Below are 23,217 nucleotides of genomic sequence, written 5' to 3'. Positions count from 1 at the left end.
ACCTGTCATTTCATCCCAAGGATAAGATAGAAGAGCCAGAAAGATGGCTCCCTGTTTACAAGATAAGAGACCTTGATTAATGCCCAACCCTACGGGGTGAGAGGAATTTCTTCCTTTTTCAGGCCTTCTGATCATCGTAGGGATCCTTGGAGGTGCTCCATCTGAAGGAAATCCGACATGGGGAATACTCCGAGTTATTCCCTCTCCCCTTCCGGTAGCACGGAACTCCCCGATCTACCCTCGCCTGCTAGTGACCAATACATCGATGGGGCTCCCTTCTGCCTCGGTGGGGCCCCTCATGTGTGGCCACAGGGGAAGACATCGAGGATCCCATACCATGGAGGGATTGCCAGATGGCGGGAGGATACCCCCTTGAGGGTGAACAAGGACGCTGATTCTGGGAATCACCCTACTTGTTGTCTGTTTCTGCCGCCTAGCTAGGCGACAGAGGGGCTATATGCTTCTTACTCAGAAAGCCTTCATGGCCATGGAGACGGGGGAGGATCCCCAAGTCTGGCTAGCCGCCATGCATGACATGTGACACCTAGGGGTAAGACGAGGTAAACCCCAAGACGGGCAACTTCTCCTGACCCAGCCACCTAAGACGGGCAAGGTCCTGGGTTGAAGGAGATGACCTAAGACAGGGTTCCTCGCCCCCGGCGGATCCCCAAGTCTGGCTAGCCGCCATGCATGACATGTGACACCTAGGGGTAAGACGAGGTAAACCCCAAGACGGGCAACTTCTCCTGACCCAGCCACCTAAGACGGGCAAGGTCCTGGGTTGAAGGAGATGACCTAAGACAGGGTTCCTCGCCCCCGGCGGATCCCCAAGTCTGGCTAGCCGCCATGCATGACATGTGACACCTAGGGGTAAGACAAGGTAAACCCCAAGACGGGCAACTTCTCCTGACCCAGCCACCTAAGACAGGCCCTGAGGGTGTCGGGCGCCTAGGACGGGCAAGGTCCTGGGTTGAAGGAGATGACCTAAGACAGGGTTCCTCGCCCCCGGCTATCAGAGGCCAGTAGAAATGACACCGCTTAAGGCTAACCTCAGCACCGCTTAAGGTCACACCAAGTGATAACCTTGTAAAACAGAAAGGGGGAGATGTTGGGGGCGGGGGGAAGAGGCTTGGCGGTCGCTTAGAGGGGGAAACATAATCACCTTATAAGGGAATGTTACAGAACTCGGCCCCTCATTGAGTAAGAGTTCATGGGAGGGAGGACAGAGGGGATAAAAGTGTCTGCTGAGAGGTGGGGGGAAGCGGGAATGTGATCACAGAAGAATAAAGACTCATTACCCACCTCAGGCGCTCTGTCTGGTTCTTCCCCCATCAAAGAGTGGGGGCCGGAGGTACCCCGAAGACTCATCACGCGTTGGACTGGTGAGTAAGAGGACGGACTAGCATAAAGAAGCCGGCGTTGTAAATAAAAACCCGGCACTTCCTCATCTTCAGACTGAGTACTTTGATCCTTCTTGGGCTCATTTGCAAAATATTTCTCAATAGTCTTCTTTTTGTTTCTTTGCTTGCTCATTTTCCCAGCCTGGGCCTGGTTTGGGGGTGCTTCTTGAGCTTTTGGGACACTCCCACAAGGGTCTCAGTGTATGAGGCTCTGTCCTCCCTCCTGGTCTGTGAATGACCATATGCACCCCCCCTCTGCCATGGGACTGAGGTGGGGGAGCCCTGCTGTTCTATGGGGGGGCCTAGACTGTGATCAGGATCTGAATGGGGTCAGAGCCCCAGAGTCCTGTTCCAGGGGCAGAGGATAGAGCTCGGCAGTCCAGAGCTCTATATTTTAATAAGCCTAATTGAATAGAAAAATGTATGTATGTATGTATGTATGTGTGTATGTATATATGTATTTATTTCAACCATACCCCCAGGAAAAGCATGAGCTATCACCAAAGCACCACCATTATCATTTCTGACAAAGCACTCAAGTAGAAGTAAGAAGTTTCCTGAGTTTTAACAGAAACCTACAGAGTATGGGCAAATGGGTATTTATTTTATCAAACCTTGATCTTCCCTTATGGGTTGCACCTCTCCTGATCTCACTTTGGTTCTAATATCCATATACTACCTGAATGAAAGAAAATGTTTTATCTAAAAATTAATCAGGTTTTATCAGAATTGTTGATTCTTTTTTAGACAGCCTTCCTAACTAAATTCGATATCCACTATGAGTAAATGTTGTTTACTTTGCTGATCTTATCCCTAAGTTATATTCTCCCCCTCCTTCTTATGTTACTCCTTTTTAAACTCATAACCATACTATGCTCAGATCCTGTCCTGACCTCTCTAATTATTTTGAGCTAGAACTGTAGATTTGGTCTCTTATAATTAGTCCTCTCAAACTTTGCCATTGACACCTTTGTTTTTTGTAGCTTGATCATGGTAAAGTCCTAGAACCTTTTACTATGCATGACCTCTTCCCCTTTCTGACACATGGTACCCTGTTCTGTAGCTCTAAGGTACTCACCATTAATATTCTCTATTACTGTTATGTGTGTATTTGATTTATTCCCATCCTCAACCATAAGGACAGGGACCTGGTACCAGATCTTGTCCAGACTTTTGCTTTCTTCAGTGACTAGCACAGTGCTCTGGACATAAGTGATTAATAAATGTTTATTAAATTGAATTTGTTTACTTTCTTGGCTCCAGAGGAAGCTAAGAAGTGTATTCACATATGGTATCTAACAAACCAAAGTCCTGATATTCCACTTACTGGTTTGATAGGATATCTAGAAAATTTCCTGAACTTTATATAATCTTTCTCTTCAGCTCTGCCCTTCCTAACTCCAGTCTGGCTTGTTGAACATATGATATGTAAGAAAGTCTCTTCCTGTTAAATTTCCCTGCATACAAAATCCATGCCTATAAAAAAGTGATTAAAAAATGATAAGTACACTGATTGAATTCATGTTCATGTGACTTTTCATAGTTTTTTTATTCCAGTGAAAAGAGATCTTTCATTTTCCCTTACAGATTTTGTCAACCTGTGCCCATTTAGAGCACCGTTAGACACAAATATAAATTTATTTATCTGACTTTTGATATTAAACCCCAGATGAAACAGGAGGAAGAGTTCTTTTTCATTAATCAACAGAATTCTGAGAGAAGGGATGTATCTACAGGCCACTGCAGAGGTGAGAACTATAGCTGGGGATCATAATTTCTGAGAAATAAATACTTTCAGACCCAGCAGTTTTCACTGTGGCACAGAAAAAAACAGGAGCTGAATCTAAGTAACTGAAGTCAGAGATTTATTTATAAACCGGAATAGTTCTTAATAATAATGGCAGACAGATCAAACAGGGGCTATTGATCTACAAAATATTAGGTATCTATTTAGAACCTCCTTGTAGCTAGCCTTGTGTGAATGGGAGCCTTCAAAGCTTGTCATCAATGGGTAGAAACCAGTAGGACCTAGGAAACCAGGAGGCAATAGAAAGCATGAAATCTAGGTTTCCCTGAACCAGATTTGACCTTGCGGGGCTGCCAAACAAATCATATCTTGCTAGTTTGTTTAGTCTCCTCCCCCCCAAAAGAAATTTCAAAATCTAGCTCATGTTTCCTTCCATAGAGGAGAGGAAGAGGACTCTAGCTCTCTCTCATTCAAACATTAGGTAATATCATTTATCAGAGTATACAACTTTTGTAAATGTAAAATATCAAGGATTCACAGGTCACCCTCCTGCTTTCTGGGAAGCCTCATATACCATCTTTATTGTCTTTATGGTAATACTTTTAGGCTTTGAATTTTCAGTATAGAATAGTGGAAAGAGTGGTTCAAATCCTTTTTCTGATAGCTTATTACCCATATGCCTTGTGAATAAGGCACTACTTACTTTCTTGGTCTTCAGATGCCTTATCTATAAAGTGAGAGGGTTGGACCAGATGCCTATGAGGTCCTGTCGTGCCCTGTGGCTCCTCCAACTCTGGGACCACATACTTGTTCCTCCTCTTTCTGAGGTAGATTTTGCTCAGGCACACCTTCTCATCTCTTTAAAAGCCTCCGGTCCCAGAATTCTCCAGGAACTCAGCACACGATGGCCTCCTGACCAATTTATTTACTTCAGTGTCAAACCACTTCAACCCATGCTCCATAGAACTGCCTTGGTGACTTTTCTAAAGCAGATGTCTGACCATGTCCCTTGTGCTCTCTTTTGTCTCCAGGACCGAATAAAAGATTCTCTTTTGTGAGCCATTTCAAGTTCTTCATGACCCAGACCTAGTCCACCCCCCACCCCCAACAACTGTCCTCCACACTGAGGCCTGTTGGCAGTTTCTCTAACATGACCCCCATCTCCTGCCTCCCTGCTTTTCCTGACCTAGAGTTCTTCCTCCACTCTCCTCTGTTTCTGCTTCACCTGGCTTCCTTCAAGACTCAGTTCAAATCCCACCTACCCAGGAGGTCTGTTCCTGTCTCCTGAGCTGCTCATGCTGTCGCCTCTGAGAGTGCCTTCCACCTACCCCAGCTAGAGCCATCTATTTAGTTGCTTCCATGTTGGGTCCCCCATTTTAATGTAAGCTCCCTGAGGACAAGGACCAGCCCGCTGATCACTGTACTCTGCTTTCACTGATGATTTTTATCAAAACTGAAATTCAGTATTGTGCTGAAGACACATATGGACTGTACTCAAGAAAGTCAGAAGAGATCGTTGTGGAACAGCCAGGTGCACAGGATAGAGCACCAGCCATGGAGTCAGGAAGACCTGAGTTCAAATCCAACCTTAGATACTTAATAATTGCCTAGCTGGGTGATCTTGGGCAAGTCACCCCATTGCCTTGCTAAAACAACAACAGAAGAAGAAGAGATCCTTTCCCTTCCTTGATGAGAGGATTGATTTTGAGAACCAATGAAAGTCTGAAACACAGTCAACCAATTTCCCTAGAAAGAGAGGTGGGCAAGCTGAACTGGGCAGGTCCCAAATACATATCCAGACTGCAGGAAAAGCTTCACACTGGAGACAGAGTATTGAAGAAACCAAATACTGACCAGCAGTAGCAGAGTGTATTTGGTCTGGACTAAGTTTCTCTTGTTTAGCACTAGAGGACTCAAACAGGAGAGAAAGCATATTGTGAGAAAAGCTTCACAGAAACACCCAGACTGACCAACCACTTAAAAACTTATCGCAATTTACCTGCCATGAATTTGAGAACTACATTCAGAAAAGACTCTCTGCTCTGTCACAAATCCCCTCCACAGAAAAAAACCTTGTCTCCAGTCTGAATGTATAAAAGCCAGCTTTTAAAAATAATTTATAGTGGGCAGCTAGGTGGCAACATGGGTAGAGCACCGACCCTAATATAAAGGGGAAATCAGAGAGAAAGTGTCTACATAGAAAATTTTAGATGGGAAACAGTATTAGAGCTGATTATTTTTCTTCTCTAGGAGAGATTATGACTTTTATAACCATAGGTACCCATGTTAAATTTTCAAGCCTCTTCTCTATCCAATTTTTAATCTTTTTTTTTAAAATCCTGCTTCATTTCCAATTTTTAGTTCATTACAAAAGTATGATCATACATCTTGATGAAAGCCCAAATTCATTTTAGTTTCACTAAATGCAATTAAATTATAGTCATTTTAAACTCTGTTCTCCCTAACTCTTGGCCTAATGCTCTATCCATTATGCAACCCAGCCATCTCATAGAATCATTTTGTATCCCATTTATACTATCATTCAGTGTTACAAATCACTTAATGCAGCCTCATCTGACACTCACAAGTCCCTTATAAAATAGGATAAATATGATAATGCTCACTTAAGAAATGGAAAACCAGAGAGCTCAACTGTCTTGTCACTAAATAGTTGACATGAACCCAGAATAATGCTACTTTTTAAAGACCAAGTAAGTGTTCATTTCATAGAATAAGAGACCTGAAAAGCATTATCCAAGGTAGTTTGGGCTTCACATGACAGATAACTGAATATTTCTTTCCAGTCATCTGATAAAAAATTTTCACATTGCAAATCACACTCATTATCCAGAACTGGCCAAGATTCTATTAACCTCAAAGCTGTGTCTTTTGGGAAGAAAGATTGTGGGCAGACATTCCCTTAGACCCAGTTTTCAACTTGCTAATGATCAACAAAGAGTCAATTTAGAATGGAAAAAAAATGAGTCAGAGAATAAAAAATCAGGGAAACAAAATACAAAGCATCTGTATAGTCTTAAAATAAAGGGACTCTGGGGGCAGCTAGGTGGCTCAGTGGATAGAGCACTGGCCCTGGAGTCAGGAGTACCTGAGTTCAAATGTGACCTCAGACACTTAATAATTACCTAACCGTGTGGCCTTGGGCAAGCCACTTAACCCCATTGCCTTGCAAAAACTAAAATAGAATAAAATAAAATAAAGGGACTCTACATTAGAGTTCAGAAAACTGTACAGGACAAGGTCTGGTCAGGAAGGAGGTGGTTATTAGGTTGTATTTCTATTCTGAAAACCTAGGATGCTTATCTTCCTGTTCACTAACTCTCTAAATATACCAACTACCTTTTCTTTGTCATCTCTTATACCTGCCCCACAGTTCCAGATGTGAAAGCTTAAGCTCCCAAGATGATGAAATATTCAGATCTTTCTAAGCTAAGAGGTACATTCTGCTGGTGACCTCCATGTTTCACACTCTTCTTAGTCTTCATAACTCAGACTCTTTCAGACTTGGTCACCATGAAAAACCAAAAAGACTAAATGCAAGGTCTCATCCAGTCTGAAATATGGCATGACAACAATTGGATCCCACTCACTTTAGTAATGGAAACCTCTGGATAATGGTGCAACTCCATCCTTTCTAATGGACTTCCCATGGACTGGAACAGCTCCAGATCTTGTTTCTGGAACATTTCCTCAAATTCTGTCATTTCCCTCATTCATTGAAAGTGCAGAGAGAAATTATGGTCTCACTCTTGCTTAGGATCTGTAGTCTCCCTTTTTCTACTGGTCCAAGCCCTGAGAGTGCAGCCCCTTCTTCATGAACTTGTAAAAGTCTCTATATTTAGCTAACTTGTTATTCTTCCAAGTATGAGGTTTGGTCCTTTCTTTAGAAAAACATCCTTAATGGTATCAAATTTGTTCTTTAGAAAATCAAAAGTTTCCTGGTGAGAATGACCCTGATATCCTCTGTAGTTTTTTCTACAGGGCTTACTGTAGATCCTGAGTCTGGAATGACAATGCATAAATAGAGACCAGTTGTCCCCACAGAAAAGGATCTACTCTTTCTGGTGCTTCTCACATATAACCAGTTTCTCTTTAAGGTGTAATGAGGTTGGAGGTGCCTAGTTCTGCTGACCTGGTTCTCTAGGTCATGCTTGGGCTCTAAGTCTCTCAGTTGAAAGATTCTTCTATATGAAGGACAAGGTGAGGCTTTGTCAACTTCTTTTTTTTTTCAATTTTCCCATTTTTTTATTGCCACCTTTTCCAGTATATTTATTTATTCGTGTATTTTTTCCTATACCCTCATTAGGCAACACCCCCATCCTATGACTCAAGACATCCACAAATCAGCTATGGCATTTATTGCCACCAGTCCTGAAGTCAGTTCAAATCTGACCTGGGCAAGTCAGTGAACTCTACTGGCACCCAGAGCCATCTCCTGATTCATTACCCAGAATCAATACAGAAAGTCCACTTGGGGGGAAGGACTGTAAGATATTATAAATAACTTGACTTTAATTGGTGCTTGCTTTATCTGCTGGCTTCTGGGGAAGCAGGAAGGATTCCATCACCATCTTGTATAGGTTCTTACAGGCTGCTTCTAATAAAGTTGATCCTGGAAAGCAAGCAGGTATCCTTGGCCAATATACCCAAGACTTGCTTGAAGCACCAGACCTGGTTCTTGATCCTTCAAGTCCAGACAGCAAGTGATGAGCTGATAACTAAGCACAGGTCCATCAGATGATCACTTCCTCTTCAGTACCAAATGTTCCTGGCCAAGAGGAGAAAACACAATGAGTGAAAACAGATGCAATGATACCAGCACCAGCTGGCCCAATGCTCTGTGGACTGCAAAGTCGAGTCACTTGCTCTGGGCCTGTTTCCTGATGTGGACGCCGAGTAGGGGCTTCACAGTTCACTGCCATGACCTTCCAAAACCAATGCAGACAAAATGCTGGATACTTTTCCTGGGAGTTGTGTTAAAACCTAACCTTGTCTGCACACCAAAGCCACTGCTGGGTCAGGGTGGAGGCTGCCTGCACCCAGCAGTGCCCGGGGTCACCCCGGCAGCTCCTGTCCTTTCCCACAATGTTGTTGTTCCGTTACCATGTGAAGCAGAACAACGGCCGTCGGGAAACTGTCACTCTGGGCTCCTTTTTGACTGCAGCAGCTACAGGGGAACTGCGGCAGCTTCGATAAGGGCCTGCTTTGTCAACTTCTTAAAACTGTATCTATAGCCCTCAGACACTAGGGTACTGAAGGAGTCCATGTCCAAAGGGAAGAGCAACTCTTCCTTGAGGTTTTCAACTAGCCTTTCCACCATCATATTCAAAGTCTACCACCATTGACCCCAGCAACCAGGTGCTGAAATTGAATTGGATTGGAGTTTTTGAGGTTTTGTTTCCTCTCTGGGAAACCTCCATTTTTAGTTTTTTCAAACAGACATTTTACTTTACCACACTCTTTGGACAAGGGTTTGGACATTACACCCCCCACCCCAAACACTTGTAAAAGTTTGCCCATTTCAGGCATTACAACTAAACTCATTGACTATGATTAACTTAAAGTTGGTTAGTTTAAAAATTTAGAAATGTTAGAAAAATTGCTATGTTATGCTACTCCTGGGTTTAGGTTAATTTTTTTTTAATCAGTAATAGTCATTGAAAGGGATCCAAAGCCCTAAATCTGTCTCATCTTTTATGGACAATGCAGTGGGTCATTCTGCCACCCCAACAAGAAGAAATATAACTAAACACATGTCCAGTGGAGAATTTTCGCACCAGAAGCAATTTAGGCTAGTTCCATGACTTCAGTTAAGAATCTTTATTATATAAGGGACAGCTAGGTGGCACAGTGGATAAAGCACTGGCTCTGGAGTCAGGAGTACCTGGGTTCAAATCCGGTCTCAGAAACTTAATAATTACCTAGCTGTGTGGCCTTGGACAAGCCACTTAACCCCATTGCCTAGCAAAAACAAAAACAAAAAAAAAACCAAAAAGAATCTTTATTATAGCTTTTTCCTCAACTCTAACATGAGAATCCTTGGTTTTGATGGCTAGAACATTAACTGCTACACTACCTACATAGATGGTGAACATCATTACAAATTCAAAATAAAGTTAGTTCACTGGTCTCCTTGTGATAAAATCAACTCATTCTTCAGACACTATAATTCAAGCTTATAGATGCTGAAAACAAAACAATGAATTTAATATCTTTGAATAAGCTACAGAATTGCTCTGCATCTTTACATATATATGTATACACTCTCTCTATAGATAGATAGATAGATAGATAGAGATAGAGATAGAGATAGAGATAGAGATAGAGATAGAGATAGAGATAGAGATAGAGATAGAGATAGATATATGTATAAATGTAGTTAATGAAAGAGCCAGTTTCCTGGAGCCCAAGTGGTCAGGACTCTTATTGAAAGGGAAATAAATGGAAACTAAATTCTTTCACTTCCATTCCCTTTACCACTTTTGTGTCTTATTACATTGATCCTCATGAACTTAAGATCTCAAGAGTTCCAGCTACTACCTTAAATCAATATGATTAATGTGAATTCTATACAAGTAAAGCAAATAGACCTTCAGTGCTACTTATCTTATTTCACACTGAACTTTTTAAAGATTTACTAAATGAAAGCCAATACTGGGTCTATCTAGAGTAACCCCATTATCTGTTGCTTGAAAAAGGAATATTATTAATTCTCAAACTAAAAATAAGAAGTGAATCCTACCTTATGTTATGTAATAAAAAATAGCAAAGAATAACTCATAACAAAGGAACGTAGATCTATTAACTGACTTTTTGACAAAGGAGAAAAGTGTCTTTGATCTCTAAGAGATCACCTTCCACTCTGCACTAAGCCTGCTGTTGATAATTTCAGGGATTTTTACTACCAAAGTGATTTGAAAGCCAAATGACTTGGATATGATTCAGGTCTATTTGATCTAGAAGAGGAGAAATTATATATATATACAGACACACACACATATTTGAATTCATGGAGCAATTTAGTGATAAATTATAAGGTTATTTCACTTTGTAAAGTTACTAAAAACTGTAGAAGTTACTTTAAAAGAATGAAGGTGAATGATGCTGGTAAAAGACCAGTGAGGGGCAGCTAGGTGGCGCAGTGGATAGCGCTCTGTCCCTGGAGTCAGAAGTACCTGGGTTCAAATCCGATCTCAGACACTTAATAATTACCTAGCTGTGTGGCCTTGGGCAGCCACTTAACCCCTTTTGCCTAGCAAAAAACCTAAAAAATAAAAGACCAATGAAAGCTCTTAACTTTGTATTGTTAATCTCTTTGATAGCCTGGGATCCTTCCCATTATGATGTTTTTAAATAAATAAATATTTAAGATGCGAATAAATAAATAATGTGAAATACACAGGATTGCAAACAGCAGGGTAAGTGATTAAGAATGACTCTGAAAATAACATACTCTTGGTTTAATCTTCATTATTAATATTTTCTACCTAATTAACATAAACTAACACTTTCTCCATCACTTTTTGAAGTCAACAGAAACAGCCCTGTTTAAACTCTGATTTGTAGCATTGCTGATTTCCAAGTGATTTTTCAATAGTCAAAGTGAAAATTTAAAAATCACCTCTTGGGAGATAGTTTGGCTGACTCCAGCACACTCCTGACAAAGCAAACAATTATATTGAAATAGTTATTAAAATATTTTTAAAAGCAAACTCTTGAGAGGCAGCTAGTTGGGACAATGGATAGATCCAAACTCAGAAACTTTCTAGTTATATGACCTGGGCAAAATCACTTACCCCCAAATGGTTCAAAAAAACGTTTATGACCCTCAGGTTGAGAACTTCCAGACCATAGAATAAGTCTTACTCAGAAACAATAGCATTCTCTTCTAGGAGACCACCAAACCCCAAGGGTTCTCCTTAAAAAATGAAAAATACTGTATCAACTCCTTGACCCAGGAGGCTTTGAAGGACTTTGGACTAGATGATTCTAAACCTCTTGAGTCTATGATCTTGTTAACTTTCTATGGATCTCATCATTAGAGCTCTAATGTGGTTGTCATAATTTTGGGGGAGGGTCAACAAAATCCCTTCATTTGCATGAACTGACTGTAAATTTCTCCCAATCCCAATAGCTCTCTGCACTAGGAAATGGAGACTTTAGAAAATGTATGGACCCCTAGACCCTGAATTATTAACCCCCACAAAAAATTTTTCTCAAGGAGAATCATGATTCTCAAAAAAAATCTTAGTCATTTTCATTGATTTAAAATTTTTTTAAGTCATCATTTGAAGTCATCATTTCTTCATTAGTTTGGATAACCACAATCAGTAGCATTTATAGTTTGAGTACTTAATTATATATTCTATTATTTTACAAGAATTTCCTCTGTAGATGTCTAGTTTCCAGAAATTATAAAGTCCCTAAAGATCTGAAAACCAACCTGAAGTCTTCTTTGCATGTATCTCCCATAATGCCTAGCACTTAGTAAGCCCTTAATGACTAGCCTTAATACTTGCCCCTCTTCCCTCCTGTTACCATAACTGGGGTCACTTGATCCTTAGCTATGGATTTAGATTGGATAGTGGGATCCAAAGATTTATTGCCTTCAATACTAGGAAGGGGGCAGGGGAAATGAGAACTTCTGTGTCCAATCTCACCACTTAACACTGACATAGGAGGTTACACTGACCAAACATTGCCTTAGTGTTTCTGACTACTCTTATGTTGGCTTTTCCAACACTCTCATTTCCTAATAATGAGGTCTGGTTGATTTATATTCAGATTCTTCTGTATGATGAATGTTTAAGTCCCTTCATAACCTGTCTCAAACCTGCCTAGACAATATATCACTTACTTTCTCTCAACATGTCCCTATTCGGGGCGGCTAGGTGGCCCAGTGGATAAAGCACCAGCCCTGGAGTCAGGAGTACCTGGCTTCAAATTTGGTCCCAGACACTTAATAATTACCTAGCTGTGTAGCCTTGGGCAAGCCACTTAACCCCGTTTACCTTGCAAAAACCTAAAAAAAAAAGTCTCTATTCTCTCTGGGTCCCTCTATTTTGCCACTCTCCCACCTTGACATACATCTTCACCTTTCTTCATGTTACCCAAATCAATCTCCTTCCCAAACCTAATTATAAGCATCCTTCAAAGTTCATATCAAGCCTCTTTGAAACCTTCCTCAACTAACTCTCTGCAGTGAATGCTATTTTATCTTAATTGAATTCAATTTAGTGGCTTTTTGTTGAATGTTGGCGGGACCAGGGCTCATTTGGCAGCTGGTCAGGCCAGATAGGGATTAAAAGGGATCCAGAGACTAGAGAGATGTTCCAGGTTGTGACAGGCAACCTGAGAAAGTCCCAACAGTGTTTCTACAAAAGAAATTTGCCCAGTAAATTTGGAGTATGGTAAAATACTGAGACTGTGATTAAGTTTGTGAAATTTAAGCCTCTTGCAAGCAAGTTACTGGGGTCCAAAGGTATCTGGCAGCTAGGAACAGGAATCCAAATTCGGAATCTAAGGCTCTATGAGCACCACTGATCAGGGCAAGATAGGGCCAATCTCCCCCATGAATGAGAGGGGACTCCAAGGGCTAAAACTGTAAGGACAGATGAATAATATGGGGCATGAAGAACCAGACAAAAAACCAGGACATGAACCCAGTGGAGCAAGGTCAAAGCAAGAATAGAAAGGTTGAGAATGCCAAGCTGCCTAAACTCCTTCCTAGTAAGGATCCTGTTTTATTTATTGCATTTGTATTCCCCTGACTTAACATATACCTTGGATGGATTGATGGATCCATTAGGCAATAAATCTTTGGATCCCACTATCCAATCTAAATCCATAGCTAAGGATCAAGTGACCCCAGTTATGGTAACAGGAGGGAAGAGAGGCAAGCATTAAGGCTAGTCATTAAGGGCTTACTAAGTGCTAGGCACAAAGAAGACTTCAGGTTGGTTTTCAGATCTTTAGGGACTTTATAATTTCTGGAAACCAGACATCTACAGAGGAAATTCTTGGAAAATAATAGAATATATAATTAAGTACTCAAACTATAAATGCTACTGATTGTGGTTATCCAAACTAATGAAGAAATGATGACTGTCCTTTCTCTGCCAGTGTTGTAGGGATTAGAGGAAACCAGACTACAGGGTCCCTGGCCTTAAGAAGCTTAAAATATAGGAGAAGAGACAAGCACATGAAAAGGTCAATGATATTGGGGGATTTAAATAATAGTAAAATAATAGAAGACTGACAATGCCTAGCATAGATTACCTTAGACATGGAATATCCTGACATCTGCAAGCCAGACATTTGACAATTTTTCATGATATCTCTCTGAAATGTCCTCAGTGAACAAATCCTTCCAACCAGGCACTTCCTTATGCACTGGGGATGAATTAACAGCACCAAAGGGAATATCCAGAAGGTGCTGCCCTTATGTAGTTTTCATTCTACTGGAGTCAAGGATATACCACCTTTTTTTGTATACAGGTAAATACAACGTTTCTATATCAAGGTACACAAGATCCTTCCAAGGGGGTGAGAGTGCCATCGACTCTAGGAGGGGAATCTAATAAACCTTCTGGAGGAGGTGGCCCTTGAACTGTGGCATTCTTTGAGGTGGAGATGAAGAACATGTGCAATTCATACATGGGGGACAATCATTGCTAAGGCAGATGGAACATTGAATGGGAGCAATGACTAGAAGACCAGTTTGACTGGAATGTTTCAATTGAGAAGGGAAATTGCCAAAGAGATGAACAGGCCTTCTATTCATCCAGAACAAAAACAAGCTAGGTCCCAAATCACAAATAATAAATGAAGTGAAAATGAAAGCAACACCTGGCAAAGATAACACAAAGGAAAATCACAATTGTTGAAAAGATTGATAGAACAGACACATTAATGCACTATTGCTAGAGCTGTGAACTGGTCCAATCATTGTTAAAACAATTTAGAACTATACCCCAAGTCAATCTTTAACCCTTTGATACTTCTGCTAGACATACTCCAAAGAAAAAAGGAGGTATCCATGTATAGAAAAATATTTGTGGCAACCCTTCTTATTGTAGCAAAGAATTTGAGTGCCTATTGGGGAATAGATGACTAAATTAAAGACATACAAATGTGATGCAATATTGTTGTGCTATAAGAAATGGTGAAAAGGATAGGTTTAAAGTGACTTGAATAGATTCAAGAGAATAAATTATATTTATAATGATTTCTTGCTGTTTGTTCATGTCCAATATTTGTGACCCCAAATGGGCTTTTCTTGGCAGAGATAGTAGTTTGCCACTTCCTTCTCTAGCTCTTTTTACAGGAACTAAGGCAAACAGGATCAAATCCAGATCTTTTCCATGTCTGTTCAGTGACAGTCAAAACTTCTTGAATCAAGGAGTATCATAGAACAACTGTCACATTTCTGAATTTTTGCATTAACCAACTAGTAAGTGTCTAAGGCCAAATCTGAACTCATTAAGATCTACAGTCATAGAACTCCCTCCATTGTTCTATCTGCCCTGACACAATGACTACAACATTGTAAAGCAAAATGTCTTTCAAAGACTTAAGAACAATGGTCAGTGTGGTTCATAGCTCCAGAGACTGATGATGGAACATGCTTCCCACCTCTTGGTAAAGGGGTGATGAATTAGACAAGAGGTAAATATTGAGACATACATTTTCAGACATGAAAAATCCATGGATTTGCTTTACTGGACTATATTTTTTTTACAAGAAAGGACTTTTATTGGGGGTGGGTGAAAGGAGGGAGATTTATAGTGGAAAGTGATGGAAGATACTGGTTGTAAAACAAGAAAAGAAAAGAGTCTTAATGAAAACACATAAGAGAGAAGGACATTCAGCAGGGGACAGAGGCAAGCAACTATGTTATGTTAAATTTAACATATATGAAAAGAAAATAATAATGCTAATCATATTCATAATTTCATATATACTCTATTTTGTCTGGAGATGTTTTTGTTGATATTTGTCTAGAGCATAATAAAAGCAAGATAATTAAAAATAAAAACAAAAGACAGTAATAAAACAAAACAAAAAAATTTTAAAATTCTTCCCTTTCTTCAGCCTCCTGTCCACTTCAATACCATTTATTTCCCTTCCATCCCCTAGAAGTTCTAACATTCTAAGTGATGTGTTATTTTTATACAGTATTTAAATTGTAAATTCCTTGAGGAGAGGGAATTTTTATATCCCTAGTACCTGTCATAAGGAACATAGTAAGCACCGAAACAAATATTCCTTGAATCTTATCAATCAATGAATCCAAAGTTCTTTGGGAGTCTCTTAATAAGATAAATCGCGCCATCTACTGGTGAGCAGAATCATCATTGTGCTACTGGAGGCTTTCATTTAATTTCTTTAAAAGTTCTAGAAATAAGATGATTAGCACTGAAGGCTCATTGCCCCACTTTTGTAGAATTCACAATATTAACTTAAGGTGATAGCTGGAAGTTATGAGAGCTAAAGTTAATGAGGATCAATATAATGTGTTATCCAATTCTGTAGACATTCAAAACTTAAATTCATTATTTTGTGTTCAGTATCCATAAACTTGAATTATAGTGCCTGAAGAATGAGTTGACTTTGCCACAATGAGGCCAGTAACTTAGAGTTTGAAATGATGTTCACCATTTGTAGGTAGTGCAGAAGTTAATTCTCTGGCCATCAAAAACAATGATTTGAATGACAGACCTGAGGAAAAAGCTATAAAAACATACTTACTTTAAGTCATGAAACTAACCTCGGTTGACCCTGGTGCTAAGATTCTCTGTCAGACACATGTTTAATTACATTTCTCCACGCTCCAAGAAAGAATGACTTATTGTAGTTGATCAATGAAATATGGGACAAAATTGATGTTCTGCTATTTTCTGGATCTTTTCAATGTCTGTTCAGTGACAGTCAAAACTTTTTGAATCATAGAGCAACTGTCACATTTCTGAATTTTTGGCATTAACCAACTTTAAATTAATTGTAGTCAATGGTTTAGCTGCAATACTTGAAAATGGCAAATTTTTGCAAGTTTATTGTATGTATGTGGGGGGGGTAATTTCATAATCTACATTTATTAATTATAAAGTATCTACTATGTACAAATTACTGTGCTTGTCTGAACACCTCTGGGGGAATCTCCTTCCCCACAGTAGAGTAGTATAATGGTTGTTAATCACACCATCCATTCAGAATTATAGGCATTAATAATGAAATGATCACATTTGCTTAATACTGTATTCTCTATATGTACCTGATCTCCTACCAGATAAATGAAAAGATTGGGGTTAGGTTTAAATTTATTAAAATATTTCTCCTTTGCCATGCCTCCCTCATACAATCTCCTGACCAAAATATGCATTAATAAAAAATATGTTTCTCTCCATCCTTCTGAGAAGGATTACCTCCCAAGTCAGAGGTCTCCGGCTTGTTGGAGGAAGAGATATTTTGAAAATATCTGAATCCCTGAAGTAGGATGGAGAGGCAAGGAGGTATCATGTATGCAGGGAAGTGCTTGAGTCATACAAAGAACACCTTCCCTTCCAATTAAAGAGGGGGGGCAGGCAGTGGAGAGGGAACTAATTCCTCTTTAAAGTGGGCTTTCATGGGGCGACTAGGTGGCACAAAGGATAGAGCACAAGCCCTGGAGTCAGGAAGACCTGAGTTCAAATTTGACCTCAGGCACTTACTAATTGCTTGGTAAGTCACACTAATTGTGTGACCTTGGGCAAGTCACTTAACCCCATTGCCTTACCCCCCCCCAAAAAAAAGATAGTAATATCCACAGCCTGAAAAAAAGAAGTGAAATTCAGAAAGCGGGGTTCAGATTCCAGCTCACACTGGCTGGATCTGTGATCTTAGCTAAGTCATCCCATCTCTGAGCATAAGCATTCCAAAGCCCAAAACTAGCACAATGATATTAGTCGTACTTTGATCATAGGAGATTTGTGAGAAAAAAAAACTCCTTTAGTTACATATGAGCTGTTGCTGCTGCTGCTACTGCTTCATGACCTTCCCCAGTCTTCTCTGAGCAAACTTCCAATCTGTTTCTTTATCCCATACCAACTGCTTGTCAGTCCATTTTACAGATGAGAACATTGAGTCTCAGAGAATTTAAGTGACTCACCTCAGGTCACCGAACTAATGAGCATTGAAGCCAGATTCCGCCCAGGGCTAGTGCTTCCAGCTCCAGTCCTCCATCTCAAAGCAGGACTACCCACTCCTTGCCAAGTGTAAATTCTTTAGACAGTCAGCTGGTTCACACATCAATAAAACACAGGTAAATGGGCAAGACTGGGAAAACCTCCAGGTAGCCCAGTTGCCATGGAGATAACTGGTTTTACAGGTACGTCCTTTGTTTTCCCTAAAAAACTCTATGCAACCTGACTGCTTCTTCCAAGTAGCACCACATCTCTCAGCAGGACCCCAGGGAGTTTGCTTATAAAGCAAAGCCAACACTTGCCTGCTCCTAAGAAAATTTCCAGGTTAACCCTTCCTCCAGCTTAGAGGAACTAGGGCAGGGCTGCTGAGGTTTTTCCTAAATTGTCAGAATGAGGTTGGGGTGAAGTGATGCTTGTTTCTGGAAATCTATCATCTCCAGCTTCATATCACATACTTCTACTGTCCTGAGCCCCCAGTTGGGTGGAGATGAGAAATAAAGGTCATCCTGGCAGAGAGCAAGGGAGCAGGGTCAGTAGGAAAACAAAGGAGGTGAGGAGTAAAGGGGCTCTGCCCAAGTGCACTGCTCTTAGTCAGACTGCTTTCCTAGGCTGTAAAGTCTGAAACCCCTTTCATATTCAGACCCCACATTCCCATTTCTCTAAAACTCACCCCTAGCCCTCTCTTATCTCATGTGCTCAACACAATGCTGGATAATCGTCATTCCTTCCACATCACAACTTTCCCCACCGTGGTTTCAATAAATCATAGATCTGGATAAGAAATCAAATGGGAACTTTGGGGGACTTTTGCAGAAGCCATAGTGGCATGTAAGGGCCAGTAGACAATATAGAGCCTGTGGTCACATACTTAACTCCAATTTGACAATAAGTAACTGTAAATAGCCCATCAAAGAAAAGAAAAAAATCTTCTCTGGTATAAAGAGATTACAAAAAAAGACTCGGATTTTCCAGATCTAAGGGATGGGTAAATGGGGAAGAGAAGAATGGGGAGGGAGGGAGGAGAGGGAATGCTTCACCCCTAAACCCAGTAATTTGAAAGAACAACTGTAGTTGGTGATTGGTTGAGCCTCCTCTGCCCTCATTTCCACTGTGGCCTCTGAAATCCTCCTTTGCTGACAAAAAAAAAAAAAACCTCTTCTTCCTAGATCTTTTCAAAATTTCCAGTTTCTACTGCTCACAGACATCTATCTGCCTTTCCCTTGAAGACACATCTCTTAGCATCCTTTTCAAGGCTGGCTGTTTCTTTCCTCTCACCTCAGTCCCCAGTTCTGCATTTCAGATGCCCCATCTGCCAGGTCACCCTGGATGACCACTTCTCCTTTCAAGGTTCTTCCCCCCCCCCCAGTCTGTCATCTATGGGATGTTAACCATCCTTCTCCTTCCTTCTAAGTAAGTTGGGTATCTGGCTCACAATCCCCTCTACCCTTATGTGAACAACTTGGTCTCCCATTTCCTCATCCTCTGACTCCAATGTATCTCAATTATATACAAAAGTGATCGTGTCTTGCCTCCCTTGAATTTGGTTCTGGTGCTAGCATTGGGATTGGAGGACTTCTCCATTGTTCCCCAAGGAACAAGACACCAGGGAAGAATTTAGACCTGGTTCCATGCCTCCTTGACTCTTTGCTTGACAAATAATAATTTGTAGTCATGGTAAGATTACTCGAACATAAGGCAAAAGATTTGAATTTTGCTCTGCCATTACCTAGCTATGTGACTGTGAGCAAGTCACTTCCCTTTCTAGGATAAAATGGAGAGGTTGGTGTGTTCTAGCTCTATTAATATTCTTCATACTAGGCCCTAGGCTACCAGCTTATTGGATGCCCTCATATAAAATAATCCTCATTTTGATGGAGAACATCACCAAAAACAATCCTAGATGATTTCAGTTACATTAAATTAAAAAGCTTTTGCACAGATAAAACCACTGTAGCCAAGATCAAAAGAAATGCAGTAAACTGGGAAAGTCTTTACAACTAATGATTCTGACAAAGGACTCATTTCTAAAATATACAAAGAACAGAGTCATATTTTTAAAACAAAAAGCCATTCCCCAATTGACAAATGTCAAAGGATATGCAAAGTCAATTTACAGATGAGGAGATCAAAGCAATCTATAGCCATATGAAAAATTTCTCTAAATCATTATTATCGAAATGCAAATCAAAGCTTCTCTGAGGTACCACCTCACACCTCTCAGACTGGCCAATATAACCAGAAAGGATAATGATCATTGTTGGAAGGGTTGTGGGAAATCTGGGACACTATTACATTGTTGGTGGAGCTGTGAACTCACCCAGCCTTTCTGGAGAGAAATTTGGAACTACACCCAAAGGGCAACAAAAATATGCATACCCTTTGATCCAGCAATACCACTACTGGGTCTATACCCTGAAGAGATGATGAAAAAGGGTAAAAACATCACTTGTACAAAAATATTCATAGTAGCCCTGTTTGAAGAATTGGAAATCAAGTAAATGTCCTTCAGTTGGGGAATGGCTTAGCAAACTGTGGTATATGTATGTCATGGGAACACTATTGTTCTATTAGAAACCAGGAGGGATGGGAATTCAGGGAAGCCTGGAGGGATTTGCATGAACTGATGTTGAGTGAGATGAGCAGAACCAGAAAACCACTGTACACCCTAATAGCAACATGGGGGTGATGATCAACCTTGAAGGACTCCCTCATTCTATCAGTGCAACAACCAGGGACAATTTTGAGCTGTTTGATACCATCTGTATCCAGATAAAGAGCTGCGCAGTTTGAACAAATTTCAAGGACTATTCCCTTTAATTTAGAAAAAAAGAACAGATATCTTATTGTCTGATCTTGCTGTCTCTTATACTTTTTGTTTCTTCCTTAAGGATATGATTTCTCTCTCATCACACTCAATTTGGATCAATGTACAACATGGAAACAAAAAGACTGACAGATTGCTTTCCGTGGGGGGGGGGGGGAGTAAGATTGGAAGAAAAATTGTAAAACTCAAAACTCAAATAAAATTAAAAAAAATAATCCTCATTCTGTTTTGAGTCAGAAATCCAAGGGCACTGGGAGAAGCAGACTGTTAAAGTGGTTGGAGAAAAAGGCACAAAGTCAACCCTTGATCCTCAAATCAACATGGCAGCCACAGAGGTAGCATCTTCAATTGGAGAGAGCCCAGAACTAAGAGGAGACATCATCTCATACAAATCCTGAATTTTGGAAGGGGAAACCCAGACCCAGAAATCAAGTCTTTCTAGGGGTGGCAAAAAGAAGGATTTGAATGCAGGTTCTCCAATTCCAAATCCAACCTTCTTTTCTTGAAGCAGCTGGTAGAGCAGTCAATAGAATTCTGGGTCTGGCATCAAGATGTGAGTTCGAATCCAACCTCAAACATTTCCTCTCTGTGTGACCCTGAGCTATTCTCAACTATAAAATGGGGAAAACAATAGGGCCTATCTCACAGGGTTGTTGGGATAATTACTTATAAAAAGTAATTAGCATATTTCTTGCTCACAGTAAGCACTACATAAATGCTGTTCCATTAGCTTGCCACTATACCTTCTGTGTCTGGAAGCTGGGCCTCCTCTATTGACTGTCCTTGTGATTTTAGACAAGTCACTTAGTCTGATTTTCCTCCTCTAAAAACTGAGCATGACACTTAAACTACCTATCTTGCAGGTGTGTCCTAAGACTCAAATGAGACAATCTGCCCACCTAAGAGGTAGAGACTGGCCTGGTCATGTAAGTGGTCTGTGCTCCAGATTCCCTATCCGCAAAATGAAGGGGATGGCACTCAAAGTCCTTTTTGCTTCTAAGTATAAAACTCTGTATGAACCTTAGAGAAAGTATGCAGTTCTTTGCAGCCCTCACATGCATTGTCATCTTTCATAATTATTACATATAGGCACCTAGCAGGCTGGAAGGGGAGGACCAAGGGATGTGAAGAGTACAAGGGAGATGATGATTCCAAAGCTTTATCTTTGACGTTTCAGCAGGACTTCCCCAGGTCTTGTCCATGTGAACTGTCCACCCATTTTCAGATGGAAGAATCTGGGACATTCATTAATCCCTGGTATGTTTTCTTTGCAGTCCCTCTGTGAAAGCCTGCTGCCAAAGATTAGGTCAGAATTACCAACTAGTCACTGGCAAAGGCTGGAATAGGGCTATACATGTACCCAGGATGACAGGTCAAGGAGGCCTTAGGGATCATCCAGGTCAGGGGTTCTTAGACTGGGGTCCATGAACTTTGTTTCTTTAATGTTTTGATAATTGCATTTCAATTTTAGTTGCTATTGAAATCCTATATATTATACATTTCAAATGCATAGTTATGCATGTCATCACATGTATATTTCATGCAATAATGTATACTTATGCATTTTAAAATACGATTCTGAGATGGGGTCCATAAATGTGATCTAAATGTCAAAAAAAATACATGACACACAAAAAAAGTTAGGAACCCAAGATCCAGTTCCCTTCATTTCTCTAAGGTCTGGAAAGATGAAGTGATGACCATGATCACACAACTAAGCATACTTGGCCTTGTATTCTCTAACTCTCTGGATAAAGGTCAGTTTCAGAGTGGAAAGAAGGAAGGAAGGAAGGAAGGAAGGAAGGAAGGAAGGAAGGAAGGAAGGAAGGAAGGAAGGAAGGAAGGAAGGAAGGAAGGAAGGAAGGGAGGGAGGGAGGGAGGGAGGGAGAAAGGAAGGGAAAAGGAAGGGAGGAAGGAAGGAAGGGAGAGAAGGAGGGAGGAAAGAAAATTCAGTAAATATTTTCAAGGAAATGAAATTACTTTTCTTTTGATGGCCACAAGGTGGCAGAACCAATCTTTGAGCCTGTTTCTCCTTTCCCATCTGTGTCCAAAACATCAGGCCACCTCTTTTCTCACCTGGGTAAGTTCCATTTTCAGAATTGCTTCTTTCAGGTTCTTCTGCCCCCATACTCTTCTAGGTACCTTACCTCCAATTTTTCTTTGAAGTTTTTAGGAACTGTCATCACCAGTGGGGGGCGGGGCTATAGTAGACTAGTATGGTAATCAAACATGCTAGGGCAGCTATAATATTGTGGATGGATTGCACTTAATACAATGGAAGGAACTAGGGAAGCCTGGGGAAGGGGGAGCAATGATGGCTTCTCCTAAAGGTTGTCATATGGAGGGACTGAAGGGTGGATGTCACTCTAAAGACTAGGACAAATGCTAAAGGGTGACAGAAGGAAGCAGGTCAATCTGAGGGAAAACTTTCTAGGGATGAGGCTGTCCAAAAATGGCAGAGCTGATTGCTCTATGAAGCAGTGAGAGTCTGGCCATAGAACTTGCCAACAAACATCTATCATGTGCCAGCTGGACTAAGCCATCTCTAAATATATACTCTACAATATGCACATATATATATATATATATATATATATATATATATATATATATATATATGGAGACAACAGACTAGATAGATAGATAGAGACAACAGAGTATAGACTAAAGGCCATGTCTAAATCTGTACTGATTAAGGCCTTGGTGACCTTTCAGACACAGCTGTACCTACAGACCATTGTACATCCTTCAGGCTGGTTTGTAGGGGTGTTCTTAGCCAGACACTGTTGTCCATTACCCAAACTGGCACAAGAGGAGAGTTAATCCACTCGTCATTCCAGCCACTCCCATCCTTATTTCATATGGTATGTCAGATCAGACCATTTACAGTTAAGAGCCAGGGAAAAACAGTGTCAAGAAATCAGACAGATCACCCTCAGTAGGTATAGTGCCCTATATCGGGATGTTCTTCAAGTATCATGATACTGTTTTGCTGTTTTTTTTTTATTAACATCATTTTGTTTTAAATTTTTTTTAAAAGTTCATGCC

At 40.5% G+C, this 23,217-nt stretch overlaps 1 non-coding gene across 1 annotated transcript; it reads right to left on the bottom strand.

The window, feature by feature from the left end:
* Positions 1 to 8,233: 8,233 nt before the first annotated feature.
* On the bottom strand, positions 8,234 to 8,369 carry LOC141496715 (small nucleolar RNA SNORA16B/SNORA16A family). The gene has a single exon (XR_012471118.1). It is a non-coding gene; the product is annotated as a small nucleolar RNA SNORA16B/SNORA16A family (small nucleolar RNA).
* Positions 8,370 to 23,217: the final 14,848 nt, after the last annotated feature.

This window comes from Macrotis lagotis, chromosome 8, assembly GCF_037893015.1.
Source record: "Macrotis lagotis isolate mMagLag1 chromosome 8, bilby.v1.9.chrom.fasta, whole genome shotgun sequence".
Classification (NCBI taxonomy): Eukaryota; Metazoa; Chordata; class Mammalia; order Peramelemorphia; family Peramelidae; genus Macrotis; species Macrotis lagotis.
This window is presented reverse-complemented; position numbering and strand designations above follow the sequence as displayed.